Below are 17643 nucleotides of genomic sequence, written 5' to 3' on the forward strand. Positions count from 1 at the left end.
GTGATCCAGTGGTAGATACAGAGATGATTACAGGTGATCCATGGTAGATACAGAGATGATTACAGGTGATCCATGGTAGATACAGAGATGATTACAGGTGATCCATGGTAGATACAGAGATGATTACAGGTGATCCAGTGGTAGATACAGAGATGATTACAGGTGATCCAGTGGTAGATACAGAGATGATTCCAGGTGATCCAGTGGTAGATATAGACATGATTCCAGGTGATCCAATGGTAGATACAGAGATGATTCCAGGTGATCCAGTGGTAGATACAGAGATGATTCCAGGTGATCCATGGTAGATACAGAGATGATTACAGGTGATCCGTGGTAGATACAGAGATGATTACAGGTGATCCATGGTAGATACAGAGATGATTACAGGTGATCCAGTGGTAGATACAGAGATGATTCCAGGTGATCAAATGGTAGATACAGAGATGATTACAGGTGATCCAGTGGTAGATACAGAGATGATTCCAGGTGATCCAGTGGTAGATATAGACATGATTCCAGGTGATCCAATGGTAGATACAGAGATGATTCCAGGTGATCCAATGGTAGATACAGAGATGATTCCAAGTGATCCAGTGGTAGATACAGAGATGATTACAGTCGATCAAATGGTAGATACAGAGATGATTACAAGTGATCCAGTGGTAGATACAGAGATGATTACAGGTGATCCAATGGTAGATACAGAGATGATTACAGGTGATCCAGTGGTAGATACAGAGATGATTCCAGGTGATCCAGTGGTAGATACAGAGATGATTACAGGTGATCAAATGGTAGATACAGAGATGATTCCAGGTGATCCAGTGGTAGATACAGAGATGATTACAGTCGATCAAATGGTAGATACAGAGATGATTACAAGTGATCCAGTGGTAGATACAGAGATGATTACAGGTGATCCAATGGTAGATACAGAGATGATTACAGGTGATCCAGTGGTAGATACAGAGATGATTCCAGGTGATCCAGTGGTAGATACAGAGATGATTACAGGTGATCAAATGGTAGATACAGAGATGATTCCAGGTGATCCAGTGGTAGATACAGAGATGATTCCAGGTGATCCAATGGTAGATACAGAGATGATTCCAGGTGATCCAGTGGTAGATACAGAGATGATTCCAGGTGATCCAGTGGTAGATACAGAGATGATTACAGGTGATCAAATGCTAGATACAGAGATGATTACAGGTGATCCAGTGGTAGATACAGAGATGATTCCAGGTGATCCAGTGGTAGATACAGAGATGATTACAGGTGATCAAATGGTAGATACAGATAAGACTCCAGGTGATCCATTGGTATAAGCAGTGTTATGTCCCTGGTTATACAGTGGTATAGTCAGCAGCCATTGGTATAAGCAGTGTTATGTCCCTGGTTATACAGTGGTATAGTCAGCAACCATTGGTATAAGCAGTGTTATGTCCCTGGTTATACAGTGGTATAGTCAGCAGCCATTGGTATAAGCAGTGTTATGTCCCTGGTTATACAGTGGTATAGTCAGCAGCCATTGGTATAAGCAGTGTCATGTCTCTGGTTATACAGTGGTATAGTCAGCAGCCATTGGTATAAGCAGTGTTATGTCCCTGGTTATACAGTGGTATAGTCAGCAGCCATTGGTATAAGCAGTGTTATGTCCCTGGTTATACAGGGGTATAGTCAGCAGCCATTGGTATAAGCAGTGTTATGTCCCTGGTTATACAGTGGTATAGTCAGCAGCCATTGGTATAAGCAGTGTTATGTCCCTGGTTATACAGTGGTATAGTCAGCAGCCATTGGTATAAGCAGTGTTATGTCCCTGGTTATACAGTGGTATAGTCAGCAGCCATTGGTATAAGCAGTGTTATGTCCCTGGTTATACAGTGGTATAGTCAGCAACCATTGGTATAAGCAGTGTTATGTCCCTGGTTATACAGGGGTATAGTCAGCAGCCATTGGTATAAGCAGTGTTATGTCCCTGGTTATACAGGGGTATAGTCAGCAGCCATTGGTATGAGCAGTGTTATGTCCCTGGTTATACAGTGGTATAGTCAGCAGCCATTGGTATAAGCAGTGTTATGTCCCTGGTTATACAGGGGTATAGTCAGCAGCCATTGGTATAAGCAGTGTTATGTCCCTGGTTATACAGTGGTATAGTCAGCAACCATTGGTATAAGCAGTGTTATGTCCCTGGTTATACAGTGGTATAGTCAGCAGCCATTGGTATAAGCAGTGTCATGTCTCTGGTTATACAGTGGTATAGTCAGCAGCCATTGGTATGAGCAGTGTTATGTCCCTGGTTATACAGTGGTATAGTCAGCAGCCATTGGTATAAGCAGTGTTATGTCCCTGGTTATACAGTGGTATAGTCAGCAGCCATTGGTATGAGCAGTGTTATGTCCCTGGTTATACAGTGGTATAGTCAGCAACCATTGGTATAAGCAGTGTTATGTCCCTGGTTATACAGTGGTATAGTCAGCAGCCATTGGTATAAGCAGTGTTATGTCCCTGGTTATACAGGGGTATAGTCAGCAGCCATTGGTATAAGCAGTGTTATGTCCCTGGTTATACAGTGGTATAGTCAGCAACCATTGGTATGAGCAGTGTTATGTCCCTGGTTATACAGTGGTATAGTCAGCAGCCATTGGTATAAGCAGTGTTATGTCCCTGGTTATACAGTGGTATAGTCAGCAGCCATTGGTATAAGCAGTGTTATGTCCCTGGTTATACAGTGGTATAGTCAGCAGCCATTGGTATAAGCAGTGTTATGTCCCTGGTTATACAGTGGTATAGTCAGCAGCCATTGGTATAAGCAGTGTTATGTCCCTGGTTATACAGTGGTATAGTCAGCAGCCATTGGTATAAGCAGTGTTATGTCCCTGGTTATACAGGGGTATAGTCAGCAGCCATTGGTATAAGCAGTGTTATGTCCCTGGTTATACAGGGGTATAGTCAGCAACCATTGGTACAAGCAGTGTTATGTCCCTGGTTATACAGGGGTATAGTCAGCAGCCATTGGTATAAGCAGTGTTATGTCCCTGGTTATACAGTGGTATAGTCAGCAACCATTGGTATAAGCAGTGTTATGTCCCTGGTTATACAGTGGTATAGTCAGCAGCCATTGGTATAAGCAGTGTTATGTCCCTGGTTATACAGTGGTATAGTCAGCAGCCATTGGTATAAGCAGTGTTATGTCCCTGGTTATACAGGGGTATAGTCAGCAACCATTGGTATAAGCAGTGTTATGTCCCTGGTTATACAGTGGTATAGTCAGCAGCCATTGGTATGAGCAGTGTTATGTCCCTGGTTATACAGTGGTATAGTCAGCAGCCATTGGTATGAGCAGTGTTATGTCCCTGGTTATACAGTGGTATAGTCAGCAGCCATTGGTATGAGCAGTGTTATGTCCCTGGTTATACAGTGGTATAGTCAGCAACCATTGGTATAAGCAGTGTTATGTCCCTGGTTATACAGTGGTATAGTCAGCAGCCATTGGTATAAGCAGTGTTATGTCCCTGGTTATACAGGGTTATAGTCAGCAGCCATTGGTATAAGCAGTGTTATGTCCCTGGTTATACAGTGGTATAGTCAGCAGCCATTGGTATAAGCAGTGTTATGTCCCTGGTTATACAGTGGTATAGTCAGCAGCCATTGGTATAAGCAGTGTTATGTCCCTGGTTATACAGTGGTATAGTCAGCAGCCATTGGTATAAGCAGTGTTATGTCCCTGGTTATACAGGGGTATAGTCAGCAACCATTGGTATAAGCAGTGTTATGTCCCTGGTTATACAGTGGTATAGTCAGCAGCCATTGGTATGAGCAGTGTTATGTCCCTGGTTATACAGTGGTATAGTCAGCAGCCATTGGTATGAGCAGTGTTATGTCCCTGGTTATACAGTGGTATAGTCAGCAGCCATTGGTATGAGCAGTGTTATGTCCCTGGTTATACAGTGGTATAGTCAGCAACCATTGGTATAAGCAGTGTTATGTCCCTGGTTATACAGTGGTATAGTCAGCAACCATTGGTATAAGCAGTGTTATGTCCCTGGTTATACAGGGGTATAGTCAGCAGCCATTGGTATGAGCAGTGTTATGTCCCTGGTTATACAGTGGTATAGTCAGCAGCCATTGGTATAAGCAGTGTTATGTCCCTGGTTATACAGGGTTATAGTCAGCAGCCATTGGTATAAGCAGTGTTATGTCCCTGGTTATACAGTGGTATAGTCAGCAGCCATTGGTATAAGCAGTGTTATGTCCCTGGTTATACAGTGGTATAGTCAGCAGCCATTGGTATAAGCAGTGTTATGTCCCTGGTTATACAGTGGTATAGTCAGCAGCCATTGGTATAAGCAGTGTTATGTCCCTGGTTATACAGTGGTATAGTCAGCAGCCATTGGTATAAGCAGTGTTATGTCCCTGGTTATACAGGGGTATAGTCAGCAGCCATTGGTATAAGCAGTGTTATGTCCCTGGTTATACAGTGGTATAGTCAGCAGCCATTGGTATAAGCAGTGTTATGTCCCTGGTTATACAGTGGTATAGTCAGCAGCCATTGGTATAAGCAGTGTTATGTCCCTGGTTATACAGGGGTATAGTCAGCAGCCATTGGTATAAGCAGTGTTATGTCCCTGGTTATACAGGGGTATAGTCAGCAGCCATTGGTATAAGCAGTGTTATGTCCCTGGTTATACAGTGGTATAGTCAGCAGCCATTGGTATAAGCAGTGTTATGTCCCTGGTTATACAGTGGTATAGTCAGCAGCCATTGGTATAAGCAGTGTTATGTCCCTGGTTATACAGTGGTATAGTCAGCAGCCATTGGTATAAGCAGTGTTATGTCCCTGGTTATACAGTGGTATAGTCAGCAGCCATTGGTATAAGCAGTGTTATGTCCCTGGTTATACAGTGGTATAGTCAGCAGCCATTGGTATAAGCAGTGTTATGTCCCTGGTTATACAGGGGTATAGTCAGCAGCCATTGGTATGAGCAGTGTTATGTCCCTGGTTATACAGGGGTATAGTCAGCAGCCATTGGTATAAGCAGTGTTATGTCCCTGGTTATACAGTGGTATAGTCAGCAGCCATTGGTATAAGCAGTGTTATGTCCCTGGTTATACAGGGGTATAGTCAGCAACCATTGGTATAAGCAGTGTTATGTCCCTGGTTATACAGTGGTATAGTCAGCAGCCATTGGTATAAGCAGTGTTATGTCCCTGGTTATACAGGGGTATAGTCAGCAGCCATTGGTATAAGCAGTGTTATGTCCCTGGTTATACAGTGGTATAGTCAGCAGCCATTGGTATAAGCAGTGTTATGTCCCTGGTTATACAGTGGTATAGTCAGCAGCCATTGGTATAAGCAGTGTTATGTCCCTGGTTATACAGTGGTATAGTCAGCAGCCATTGGTATGAGCAGTGTTATGTCCCTGGTTATACAGTGGTATAGTCAGCAGCCATTGGTATAAGCAGTGTTATGTCCCTGGTTATACAGTGGTATAGTCAGCAGCCATTGGTATAAGCAGTGTTATGTCCCTGGTTATACAGTGGTATAGTCAGCAGCCATTGGTATAAGCAGTGTTATGTCCCTGGTTATACAGTGGTATAGTCAGCAACCATTGGTATACGCAGTGTCATGTCCCTGGTTATACAGTGGTATAGTCAGCAGCCATTGGTATAAGCAGTGTTATGTCCCTGGTTATACAGTGGTATAGTCAGCAACCATTGGTATGAGCAGTGTTATGTCCCTGGTTATACAGGGGTATAGTCAGCAACCATTGGTATAAGCAGTGTTATGTCCCTGGTTATACAGGGGTATAGTCAGCAGCCATTGGTATAAGCAGTGTTATGTCCCTGGTTATACAGTGGTATAGTCAGCAACCATTGGTATAAGCAGTGTTATGTCCCTGGTTATACAGTGGTATAGTCATCAGCCATTGGTATAAGCAGTGTTATGTCCCTGGTTATACAGGGGTATAGTCAGCAGCCATTGGTATAAGCAGTGTTATGTCCCTGGTTATACAGGGGTATAGTCAGCAGCCATTGGTATGAGCAGTGTTATGTCCCTGGTTATACAGGGGTATAGTCAGCAGCCATTGGTATAAGCAGTGTTATGTCCCTGGTTATACAGTGGTATAGTCAGCAGCCATTGGTATAAGCAGTGTTATGTCCCTGGTTATACAGTGGTATAGTCAGCAGCCATTGGTATAAGCAGTGTTATGTCCCTGGTTATACAGTGGTATAGTCAGCAGCCATTGGTATAAGCAGTGTTATGTCCCTGGTTATACAGGGGTATAGTCAGCAGCCATTGGTATGAGCAGTGTTATGTCCCTGGTTATACAGGGGTATAGTCAGCAGCCATTGGTATAAGCAGTGTTATGTCCCTGGTTATACAGTGGTATAGTCAGCAGCCATTGGTATAAGCAGTGTTATGTCCCTGGTTATACAGGGGTATAGTCAGCAGCCATTGGTATGAGCAGTGTCATGTCCCTGGTTATACAGTGGTATAGTCAGCAACCATTGGTATAAGCAGTGTTATGTCCCTGGTTATACAGTGGTATAGTCAGCAGCCATTGGTATGAGCAGTGTTATGTCCCTGGTTATACAGGGGTATAGTCAGCAGCCATTGGTATGAGCAGTGTCATGTCCCTGGTTATACAGTGGTATAGTCAGCAACCATTGGTATAAGCAGTGTTATGTCCCTGGTTATACAGTGGTATAGTCAGCAGCCATTGGTATAAGCAGTGTTATGTCCCTGGTTATACAGTGGTATAGTCAGCAGCCATTGGTATAAGCAGTGTCATGTCTCTGGTTATACAGTGGTATAGTCAGCAACCATTGGTATAAGCAGTGTTATGTCCCTGGTTATACAGTGGTATAGTCAGCAGCCATTGGTATAAGCAGTGTTATGTCCCTGGTTATACAGGGGTATAGTCAGCAGCCATTGGTATAAGCAGTGTTATGTCCCTGGTTATACAGTGGTATAGTCAGCAACCATTGGTATACGCAGTGTCATGTCCCTGGTTATACAGTGGTATAGTCAGCAGCCATTGGTATAAGCAGTGTTATGTCCCTGGTTATACAGTGGTATAGTCAGCAGCCATTGGTATAAGCAGTGTTATGTCCCTGGTTATACAGGGGTATAGTCAGCAGCCATTGGTATAAGCAGTGTTATGTCCCTGGTTATACAGGGGTATAGTCAGCAGCCATTGGTATAAGCAGTGTTATGTCCCTGGTTATACAGTGGTATAGTCAGCAGCCATTGGTATAAGCAGTGTTATGTCCCTGGTTATACAGTGGTATAGTCAGCAGCCATTGGTATAAGCAGTGTCATGTCCCTGGTTATACAGTGGTATAGTCAGCAGCCATTGGTATAAGCAGTGTTATGTCCCTGGTTATACAGTGGTATAGTCAGCAGCCATTGGTATGAGCAGTGTTATGTCCCTGGTTATACAGTGGTATAGTCAGCAACCATTGGTATAAGCAGTGTTATGTCCCTGGTTATACAGGGGTATAGTCAGCAGCCATTGGTATAAGCAGTGTTATGTCCCTGGTTATACAGTGGTATAGTCAGCAACCATTGGTACAAGCAGTGTTATGTCCCTGGTTATACAGGGGTATAGTCAGCAGCCATTGGTATAAGCAGTGTTATGTCCCTGGTTATACAGTGGTATAGTCAGCAACCATTGGTATAAGCAGTGTTATGTCCCTGGTTATACAGTGGTATAGTCAGCAGCCATTGGTATAAGCAGTGTTATGTCCCTGGTTATACAGGGGTATAGTCAGCAACCATTGGTATAAGCAGTGTTATGTCCCTGGTTATACAGGGGTATAGTCAGCAGCCATTGGTATAAGCAGTGTTATGTCCCTGGTTATACAGTGGTATAGTCAGCAGCCATTGGTATAAGCAGTGTTATGTCCCTGGTTATACAGGGGTATAGTCAGCAGCCATTGGTATAAGCAGTGTTATGTCCCTGGTTATACAGTGGTATAGTCAGCAGCCATTGGTATAAGCAGTGTTATGTCCCTGGTTATACGGTGGTATAGTCAGCAGCCATTGGTATAAGCAGTGTTATGTCCCTGGTTATACAGTGGTATAGTCAGCAGCCATTGGTATAAGCAGTGTTATGTCCCTGGTTATACAGTGGTATAGTCAGCAGCCATTGGTATAAGCAGTGTTATGTCCCTGGTTATACAGGGGTATAGTCAGCAGCCATTGGTATGAGCAGTGTTATGTCCCTGGTTATACAGTGGTATAGTCAGCAGCCATTGGTATAAGCAGTGTTATGTCCCTGGTTATACAGTGGTATAGTCAGCAGCCATTGGTATAAGCAGTGTTATGTCCCTGGTTATACAGTGGTATAGTCAGCAGCCATTGGTATAAGCAGTGTTATGTCCCTGGTTATACAGGGGTATAGTCAGCAGCCATTGGTATAAGCAGTGTTATGTCCCTGGTTATACAGTGGTATAGTCAGCAGCCATTGGTATAAGCAGTGTTATGTCCCTGGTTATACAGTGGTATAGTCAGCAGCCATTGGTATAAGCAGTGTTATGTCCCTGGTTATACAGTGGTATAGTCAGCAGCCATTGGTATAAGCAGTGTTATGTCCCTGGTTATACAGTGGTATAGTCAGCAGCCATTGGTATGAGCAGTGTTATGTCCCTGGTTATACAGTGGTATAGTCAGCAGCCATTGGTATAAGCAGTGTTATGTCCCTGGTTATACAGTGGTATAGTCAGCAGCCATTGGTATAAGCAGTGTTATGTCCCTGGTTATACAGTGGTATAGTCAGCAACCATTGGTATAAGCAGTGTCATGTCCCTGGTTATACAGTGGTATAGTCAGCAGCCATTGGTATAAGCAGTGTTATGTCCCTGGTTATACAGTGGTATAGTCAGCAACCATTGGTATGAGCAGTGTTATGTCCCTGGTTATACAGGGGTATAGTCAGCAACCATTGGTATAAGCAGTGTTATGTCCCTGGTTATACAGGGGTATAGTCAGCAGCCATTGGTATAAGCAGTGTTATGTCCCTGGTTATACAGTGGTATAGTCAGCAGCCATTGGTATAAGCAGTGTTATGTCCCTGGTTATACAGTGGTATAGTCAGCAGCCATTGGTATGAGCAGTGTTATGTCCCTGGTTATACAGGGGTATAGTCAGCAGCCATTGGTATAAGCAGTGTTATGTCCTTGGTTATACAGTGGTATAGTCAGCAGCCATTGGTATGAGCAGTGTTATGTCCCTGGTTATACAGTGGTATAGTCAGCAGCCATTGGTATGAGCAGTGTTATGTCCCTGGTTATACAGGGGTATAGTCAGCAGCCATTGGTATAAGCAGTGTTATGTCCTTGGTTATACAGTGGTATAGTCAGCAGCCATTGGTATAAGCAGTGTTATGTCCCTGGTTATACAGTGGTATAGTCAGCAGCCATTGGTATAAGCAGTGTTATGTCCCTGGTTATACAGTGGTATAGTCAGCAGCCATTGGCATAAGCAGTGTTATGTCCCTGGTTATACAGGGGTATAGTCAGCAGCCATTGGTATGAGCAGTGTCATGTCCCTGGTTATACAGTGGTATAGTCAGCAGCCATTGGTATAAGCAGTGTTATGTCCCTGGTTATACAGTGGTATAGTCAGCAGCCATTGGTATGAGCAGTGTTATGTCCCTGGTTATACAGTGGTATAGTCAGCAGCCATTGGTATAAGCAGTGTTATGTCCCTGGTTATACAGTGGTATAGTCAGCAGCCATTGGTATAAGCAGTGTTATGTCCCTGGTTATACAGTGGTATAGTCAGCAGCCATTGGTATAAGCAGTGTTATGTCCCTGGTTATACAGTGGTATAGTCAGCAGCCATTGGTATGAGCAGTGTTATGTCCCTGGTTATACAGTGGTATAGTCAGCAACCATTGGTATAAGCAGTGTTATGTCCCTGGTTATACAGGGGTATAGTCAGCAGCCATTGGTATAAGCAGTGTTATGTCCCTGGTTATACAGGGGTATAGTCAGCAACCATTGGTATAAGCAGTGTTATGTCCCTGGTTATACAGTGGTATAGTCAGCAGCCATTGGTATGAGCAGTGTTATGTCCCTGGTTATACAGTGGTATAGTCAGCAGCCATTGGTATGAGCAGTGTTATGTCCCTGGTTATACAGTGGTATAGTCAGCAGCCATTGGTATGAGCAGTGTTATGTCCCTGGTTATACAGTGGTATAGTCAGCAACCATTGGTATAAGCAGTGTTATGTCCCTGGTTATACAGTGGTATAGTCAGCAGCCATTGGTATAAGCAGTGTTATGTCCCTGGTTATACAGGGTTATAGTCAGCAGCCATTGGTATAAGCAGTGTTATGTCCCTGGTTATACAGTGGTATAGTCAGCAGCCATTGGTATAAGCAGTGTTATGTCCCTGGTTATACAGTGGTATAGTCAGCAGCCATTGGTATAAGCAGTGTTATGTCCCTGGTTATACAGTGGTATAGTCAGCAGCCATTGGTATAAGCAGTGTTATGTCCCTGGTTATACAGTGGTATAGTCAGCAGCCATTGGTATGAGCAGTGTTATGTCCCTGGTTATACAGTGGTATAGTCAGCAGCCATTGGTATAAGCAGTGTTATGTCCCTGGTTATACAGTGGTATAGTCAGCAGCCATTGGTATAAGCAGTGTTATGTCCCTGGTTATACAGGGGTATAGTCAGCAGCCATTGGTATAAGCAGTGTTATGTCCCTGGTTATACAGTGGTATAGTCAGCAGCCATTGGTATAAGCAGTGTTATGTCCCTGGTTATACAGTGGTATAGTCAGCAGCCATTGGTATAAGCAGTGTTATGTCCCTGGTTATACAGGGTTATAGTCAGCAGCCATTGGTATAAGCAGTGTTATGTCCCTGGTTATACAGGGGTATAGTCAGCAGCCATTGGTATAAGCAGTGTTATGTCCCTGGTTATACAGTGGTATAGTCAGCAGCCATTGGTATAAGCAGTGTTATGTCCCTGGTTATACAGTGGTATAGTCAGCAGCCATTGGTATAAGCAGTGTTATGTCCCTGGTTATACAGTGGTATAGTCAGCAGCCATTGGTATAAGCAGTGTTATGTCCCTGGTTATACAGTGGTATAGTCAGCAGCCATTGGTATAAGCAGTGTTATGTCCCTGGTTATACAGTGGTATAGTCAGCAGCCATTGGTATAAGCAGTGTTATGTCCCTGGTTATACAGGGGTATAGTCAGCAGCCATTGGTATGAGCAGTGTTATGTCCCTGGTTATACAGGGGTATAGTCAGCAGCCATTGGTATAAGCAGTGTTATGTCCCTGGTTATACAGTGGTATAGTCAGCAGCCATTGGTATAAGCAGTGTTATGTCCCTGGTTATACAGGGGTATAGTCAGCAACCATTGGTATAAGCAGTGTTATGTCCCTGGTTATACAGTGGTATAGTCAGCAGCCATTGGTATAAGCAGTGTTATGTCCCTGGTTATACAGGGGTATAGTCAGCAGCCATTGGTATAAGCAGTGTTATGTCCCTGGTTATACAGTGGTATAGTCAGCAGCCATTGGTATAAGCAGTGTTATGTCCCTGGTTATACAGTGGTATAGTCAGCAGCCATTGGTATGAGCAGTGTTATGTCCCTGGTTATACAGTGGTATAGTCAGCAGCCATTGGTATGAGCAGTGTTATGTCCCTGGTTATACAGTGGTATAGTCAGCAGCCATTGGTATAAGCAGTGTTATGTCCCTGGTTATACAGTGGTATAGTCAGCAGCCATTGGTATAAGCAGTGTTATGTCCCTGGTTATACAGTGGTATAGTCAGCAGCCATTGGTATAAGCAGTGTTATGTCCCTGGTTATACAGTGGTATAGTCAGCAACCATTGGTATACGCAGTGTCATGTCCCTGGTTATACAGTGGTATAGTCAGCAGCCATTGGTATAAGCAGTGTTATGTCCCTGGTTATACAGTGGTATAGTCAGCAACCATTGGTATAAGCAGTGTTATGTCCCTGGTTATACAGTGGTATAGTCAGCAACCATTGGTATGAGCAGTGTTATGTCCCTGGTTATACAGGGGTATAGTCAGCAACCATTGGTATAAGCAGTGTTATGTCCCTGGTTATACAGGGGTATAGTCAGCAGCCATTGGTATAAGCAGTGTTATGTCCCTGGTTATACAGTGGTATAGTCAGCAGCCATTGGTATAAGCAGTGTTATGTCCCTGGTTATACAGTGGTATAGTCAGCAACCATTGGTATAAGCAGTGTTATGTCCCTGGTTATACAGTGGTATAGTCATCAGCCATTGGTATAAGCAGTGTTATGTCCCTGGTTATACAGGGGTATAGTCAGCAGCCATTGGTATAAGCAGTGTTATGTCCCTGGTTATACAGGGGTATAGTCAGCAGCCATTGGTATAAGCAGTGTTATGTCCCTGGTTATACAGGGGTATAGTCAGCAGCCATTGGTATAAGCAGTGTTATGTCCCTGGTTATACAGTGGTATAGTCAGCAGCCATTGGTATAAGCAGTGTTATGTCCCTGGTTATACAGTGGTATAGTCAGCAGCCATTGGTATAAGCAGTGTTATGTCCCTGGTTATACAGTGGTATAGTCAGCAGCCATTGGTATAAGCAGTGTTATGTCCCTGGTTATACAGGGGTATAGTCAGCAGCCATTGGTATGAGCAGTGTTATGTCCCTGGTTATACAGGGGTATAGTCAGCAGCCATTGGTATAAGCAGTGTTATGTCCCTGGTTATACAGTGGTATAGTCAGCAGCCATTGGTATAAGCAGTGTTATGTCCCTGGTTATACAGGGGTATAGTCAGCAGCCATTGGTATGAGCAGTGTCATGTCCCTGGTTATACAGTGGTATAGTCAGCAACCATTGGTATAAGCAGTGTTATGTCCCTGGTTATACAGTGGTATAGTCAGCAGCCATTGGTATGAGCAGTGTTATGTCCCTGGTTATACAGGGGTATAGTCAGCAGCCATTGGTATGAGCAGTGTCATGTCCCTGGTTATACAGTGGTATAGTCAGCAACCATTGGTATAAGCAGTGTTATGTCCCTGGTTATACAGGGGTATAGTCAGCAGCCATTGGTATGAGCAGTGTCATGTCCCTGGTTATACAGTGGTATAGTCAGCAACCATTGGTATAAGCAGTGTCATGTCTCTGGTTATACAGTGGTATAGTCAGCAACCATTGGTATAAGCAGTGTTATGTCCCTGGTTATACAGGGGTATAGTCAGCAGCCATTGGTATAAGCAGTGTTATGTCCCTGGTTATACAGTGGTATAGTCAGCAACCATTGGTATACGCAGTGTCATGTCCCTGGTTATACAGTGGTATAGTCAGCAGCCATTGGTATAAGCAGTGTTATGTCCCTGGTTATACAGTGGTATAGTCAGCAGCCATTGGTATAAGCAGTGTTATGTCCCTGGTTATACAGGGGTATAGTCAGCAGCCATTGGTATAAGCAGTGTTATGTCCCTGGTTATACAGGGGTATAGTCAGCAGCCATTGGTATAAGCAGTGTTATGTCCCTGGTTATACAGTGGTATAGTCAGCAGCCATTGGTATAAGCAGTGTCATGTCCCTGGTTATACAGTGGTATAGTCAGCAGCCATTGGTATAAGCAGTGTTATGTCCCTGGTTATACAGTGGTATAGTCAGCAGCCATTGGTATGAGCAGTGTTATGTCCCTGGTTATACAGTGGTATAGTCAGCAACCATTGGTATAAGCAGTGTTATGTCCCTGGTTATACAGGGGTATAGTCAGCAGCCATTGGTATAAGCAGTGTTATGTCCCTGGTTATACAGGGGTATAGTCAGCAACCATTGGTACAAGCAGTGTTATGTCCCTGGTTATACAGGGGTATAGTCAGCAGCCATTGGTATAAGCAGTGTTATGTCCCTGGTTATACAGTGGTATAGTCAGCAACCATTGGTATAAGCAGTGTTATGTCCCTGGTTATACAGTGGTATAGTCAGCAGCCATTGGTATAAGCAGTGTTATGTCCCTGGTTATACAGGGGTATAGTCAGCAACCATTGGTATAAGCAGTGTTATGTCCCTGGTTATACAGGGGTATAGTCAGCAGCCATTGGTATAAGCAGTGTTATGTCCCTGGTTATACAGTGGTATAGTCAGCAGCCATTGGTATAAGCAGTGTTATGTCCCTGGTTATACAGGGGTATAGTCAGCAGCCATTGGTATAAGCAGTGTTATGTCCCTGGTTATACAGTGGTATAGTCAGCAGCCATTGGTATAAGCAGTGTTATGTCCCTGGTTATACGGTGGTATAGTCAGCAGCCATTGGTATAAGCAGTGTTATGTCCCTGGTTATACAGTGGTATAGTCAGCAGCCATTGGTATAAGCAGTGTTATGTCCCTGGTTATACAGTGGTATAGTCAGCAGCCATTGGTATAAGCAGTGTTATGTCCCTGGTTATACAGTGGTATAGTCAGCAGCCATTGGTATGAGCAGTGTTATGTCCCTGGTTATACAGTGGTATAGTCAGCAGCCATTGGTATAAGCAGTGTTATGTCCCTGGTTATTCAGTGGTATAGTCAGCAGCCATTGGTATAAGCAGTGTTATGTCCCTGGTTATACAGTGGTATAGTCAGCAGCCATTGGTATAAGCAGTGTTATGTCCCTGGTTATACAGGGGTATAGTCAGCAGCCATTGGTATGAGCAGTGTTATGTCCCTGGTTATACAGTGGTATAGTCAGCAGCCATTGGTATAAGCAGTGTTATGTCCCTGGTTATACAGTGGTATAGTCAGCAGCCATTGGTATAAGCAGTGTTATGTCCCTGGTTATACAGTGGTATAGTCAGCAGCCATTGGTATAAGCAGTGTTATGTCCCTGGTTATACAGTGGTATAGTCAGCAGCCATTGGTATAAGCAGTGTTATGTCCCTGGTTATACAGTGGTATAGTCAGCAGCCATTGGTATAAGCAGTGTTATGTCCCTGGTTATACAGGGGTATAGTCAGCAGCCATTGGTATAAGCAGTGTTATGTCCCTGGTTATACAGGGGTATAGTCAGCAGCCATTGGTATAAGCAGTGTTATGTCCCTGGTTATACAGTGGTATAGTCAGCAGCCATTGGTATAAGCAGTGTTATGTCCCTGGTTATACAGTGGTATAGTCAGCAGCCATTGGTATAAGCAGTGTTATGTCCCTGGTTATACAGTGGTATAGTCAGCAACCATTGGTACAAGCAGTGTTATGTCCCTGGTTATACAGGGGTATAGTCAGCAGCCATTGGTATAAGCAGTGTTATGTCCCTGGTTATACAGTGGTATAGTCAGCAACCATTGGTATAAGCAGTGTTATGTCCCTGGTTATACAGTGGTATAGTCAGCAGCCATTGGTATAAGCAGTGTTATGTCCCTGGTTATACAGTGGTATAGTCAGCAGCCATTGGTATAAGCAGTGTTATGTCCCTGGTTATACAGGGGTATAGTCAGCAACCATTGGTATAAGCAGTGTTATGTCCCTGGTTATACAGTGGTATAGTCAGCAGCCATTGGTATGAGCAGTGTTATGTCCCTGGTTATACAGTGGTATAGTCAGCAGCCATTGGTATGAGCAGTGTTATGTCCCTGGTTATACAGTGGTATAGTCAGCAGCCATTGGTATGAGCAGTGTTATGTCCCTGGTTATACAGTGGTATAGTCAGCAACCATTGGTATAAGCAGTGTTATGTCCCTGGTTATACAGTGGTATAGTCAGCAGCCATTGGTATAAGCAGTGTTATGTCCCTGGTTATACAGGGTTATAGTCAGCAGCCATTGGTATAAGCAGTGTTATGTCCCTGGTTATACAGTGGTATAGTCAGCAGCCATTGGTATAAGCAGTGTTATGTCCCTGGTTATACAGTGGTATAGTCAGCAGCCATTGGTATAAGCAGTGTTATGTCCCTGGTTATACAGTGGTATAGTCAGCAGCCATTGGTATAAGCAGTGTTATGTCCCTGGTTATACAGGGGTATAGTCAGCAACCATTGGTATAAGCAGTGTTATGTCCCTGGTTATACAGTGGTATAGTCAGCAGCCATTGGTATGAGCAGTGTTATGTCCCTGGTTATACAGTGGTATAGTCAGCAGCCATTGGTATGAGCAGTGTTATGTCCCTGGTTATACAGTGGTATAGTCAGCAGCCATTGGTATGAGCAGTGTTATGTCCCTGGTTATACAGTGGTATAGTCAGCAACCATTGGTATAAGCAGTGTTATGTCCCTGGTTATACAGTGGTATAGTCAGCAACCATTGGTATAAGCAGTGTTATGTCCCTGGTTATACAGGGGTATAGTCAGCAGCCATTGGTATGAGCAGTGTTATGTCCCTGGTTATACAGTGGTATAGTCAGCAGCCATTGGTATAAGCAGTGTTATGTCCCTGGTTATACAGGGTTATAGTCAGCAGCCATTGGTATAAGCAGTGTTATGTCCCTGGTTATACAGTGGTATAGTCAGCAGCCATTGGTATAAGCAGTGTTATGTCCCTGGTTATACAGTGGTATAGTCAGCAGCCATTGGTATAAGCAGTGTTATGTCCCTGGTTATACAGTGGTATAGTCAGCAACCATTGGTATAAGCAGTGTTATGTCCCTGGTTATACAGTGGTATAGTCAGCAGCCATTGGTATAAGCAGTGTTATGTCCCTGGTTATACAGGGGTATAGTCAGCAGCCATTGGTATAAGCAGTGTTATGTCCCTGGTTATACAGTGGTATAGTCAGCAGCCATTGGTATAAGCAGTGTTATGTCCCTGGTTATACAGTGGTATAGTCAGCAGCCATTGGTATAAGCAGTGTTATGTCCCTGGTTATACAGTGGTATAGTCAGCAGCCATTGGTATAAGCAGTGTTATGTCCCTGGTTATACAGTGGTATAGTCAGCAGCCATTGGTATAAGCAGTGTTATGTCCCTGGTTATACAGGGGTATAGTCAGCAGCCATTGGTATAAGCAGTGTTATGTCCCTGGTTATACAGTGGTATAGTCAGCAGCCATTGGTATAAGCAGTGTTATGTCCCTGGTTATACAGTGGTATAGTCAGCAGCCATTGGTATAAGCAGTGTTATGTCCCTGGTTATACAGGGGTATAGTCAGCAGCCATTGGTATAAGCAGTGTTATGTCCCTGGTTATACAGGGGTATAGTCAGCAGCCATTGGTATAAGCAGTGTTATGTCCCTGGTTATACAGTGGTATAGTCAGCAGCCATTGGTATAAGCAGTGTTATGTCCCTGGTTATACAGTGGTATAGTCAGCAGCCATTGGTATAAGCAGTGTTATGTCCCTGGTTATACAGTGGTATAGTCAGCAGCCATTGGTATAAGCAGTGTTATGTCCCTGGTTATACAGTGGTATAGTCAGCAGCCATTGGTATAAGCAGTGTTATGTCCCTGGTTATACAGGGGTATAGTCAGCAGCCATTGGTATAAGCAGTGTTATGTCCCTGGTTATACAGGGGTATAGTCAGCAGCCATTGGTATGAGCAGTGTTATGTCCCTGGTTATACAGGGGTATAGTCAGCAGCCATTGGTATAAGCAGTGTTATGTCCCTGGTTATACAGTGGTATAGTCAGCAGCCATTGGTATAAGCAGTGTTATGTCCCTGGTTATACAGGGGTATAGTCAGCAA

Source organism: Bufo bufo, chromosome 10 (genome assembly GCF_905171765.1).
Source record: "Bufo bufo chromosome 10, aBufBuf1.1, whole genome shotgun sequence".
In the NCBI taxonomy this organism is placed as follows: domain Eukaryota; kingdom Metazoa; phylum Chordata; class Amphibia; order Anura; family Bufonidae; genus Bufo; species Bufo bufo.